Raw genomic sequence first — 2180 nt, 5'->3', positions numbered from 1 at the left:
AGTCCCGTCGTCCGTCCACCCGCGACCCGCTATGACCCATCTCAGCACCCCGTGGCCGGACCGGGAGCCGCAAAACGGCCATAAAAAAACCGCGCGCGCACACGCACGCGACGCGCGAAGCGCACACGGCACACGGCACTTAGGCACTTTGGCACGACGCACGCACGCGCGCACCGCGGTGGGTTCACCAAGCTCGAGCCTGCCCACAACCCGTAGTCCACCGCGGGGACCTCGACCCACACGGCGCGTGTGCGCCATGCTCGGGCTAGCCGGACGCACTCGCGGCACGGTGGGACTCGACGCCCAACCCGATGCCCGCCGACCATGGTGCGTGGGTCTTCCTAGCTCGGGCATCCCGCCGAGGCCCCATGCCTTCGGCCTTGCCTGTGGTGATGCACCCAGGCAGGCATCGCGGTGCAACCAGGTGGTGGGGGTAGTGCACGGGGGGACCGTATGCCAGTTCTGCCCCATCAGGTGCCACCCAGGAAATTCTCATGTTTTAAGCCTTAAAACATACTTGAGGGGGATGGGGAGGCCCCCTCAAGTTGCCTTCGATGGACCCGTCTCGAGCCGCCCCTCCCCGAGTCCCGTCGTCCGTCCACCCGCGACCCGCTATGACCCATCTCAGCACCCCGTGGCCGGACCGGGAGCCGCAAAATGGCCATTAAAAAACCGCGCGCGCACACGCACGCGACGCGCAAAGCGCACACGGCACACGGCACTTAGGCACTTTGGCACGACGCACGCACGCGCGCACCGCGGTGGGTTCACCAAGCTCGAGCCTGCCCACAACCCGTAGTCCACCGCGGGGACCTCGACCCACACGGCGCGTGTGCGCCATGCTCGGGCTAGCCGGAGGCACTCGCGGCACGGTGGGACTCGACGCCCAACCCGATGCCCGCCGACCATGGTGCGTGGGTCTTCCTAGCTCGGGCATCCCGCCGAGGCCCCATGCCTTCGGCCTTGCCTGTGGTGATGCACCCAGGCAGGCATCGCGGTGCAACCAGGTGGTGGGGGTAGTGCACGGGGGGCCCGTATACCAGTTCTGCCCCATCAGGTGCCACCCAGGAAATTCTCGTGTTTTAAGCCTTAAAACATACTTGAGGGGGATGGGGAGGCCCCCTCAAGTTGCCTTCGATGGACCCGTCTCGAGCCGCCCCTCCCCGAGTCCCGTCGGTCCGTCCACCCGCGACCCGCTATGACCCATCTCAGCACCCCGTGGCCGGACCGGGAGCCGCAAAACGGCCATAAAAAAACCGCGCGCGCACACGCACGCGACGCGCAAAGCGCACACGGCACACGGCACTTAGGCACTTTGGCACGACGCACGCATGCGCGCACCGCGGTGGGTTCACCAAGCTCGAGCCTGCCCACAACCCGTAGTCCACCGCGGGGACCTCGACCCACACGGCGCGTGTGCGCCATGCTCGGGCTAGCCGGAGGCACTCGCGGCACGGTGGGACTCGACGCCCAACCCGATGCCCGCCGACCATGGTGCGTGGGTCTTCCTAGCTCGGGCATCCCGCCGAGGCCCCATGCCTTCGGCCTTGCCTGTGGTGATGCACCCAGGCAGGCATCGCGGTGCAACCAGGTGGTGGGGGTAGTGCACGGGGGGACCGTATGCCAGTTCTGCCCCATCAGGTGCCACCCAGGAAATTCTCGTGTTTTAAGCTTTAAAACATACTTGAGGGGGATGGGAAGGCCCCCTCAAGTTGCCTTCGATGGACCCGTCTCGAGCCGCCCCTCCCCGAGTCCCGTCGTCCGTCCACCCGCGACCCGCTATGACCCATCTCAGCACCCCGTGGCCGGACCGGGAGCCGCAAAACGGCCATAAAAAAACCGCGCGCGCACACGCGCGCGCGCACGCACGCGACGCGCAAAGCGCACACGGCACACGGCACTTAGGCACTTTGGCACGACGCACGCACGCGCGCACCGCGGTGGGTTCACCAAGCTCGAGTGGCCACAACCCGTAGTCCACCGCGGGGACCTCGACCCATACGGCGCGGGTGCGCCGTGCTCGGGCTAGCCGGAGGCACTGGCGGCACGGTGGGACTCGACGCCCAACCCGATGCCCGCCGACCATGGTGCGTGGGTCTTCCTAGCTCGGGCATCCCGCCGAGGCCCCATGCCTTCGGCCTTGCCTGTGGTGATGCACCCAGGCAGGCATCGCGGTGCAA

This window comes from Amborella trichopoda, chromosome 1 (genome assembly GCF_054954075.1).
Source record: "Amborella trichopoda isolate Santa Cruz 75 chromosome 1, AtrichopodaSantaCruz75HAP2 v2.0, whole genome shotgun sequence".
Taxonomy (NCBI): domain Eukaryota; kingdom Viridiplantae; phylum Streptophyta; class Magnoliopsida; order Amborellales; family Amborellaceae; genus Amborella; species Amborella trichopoda.
Note: the sequence above shows the minus strand (reverse complement) of the source record.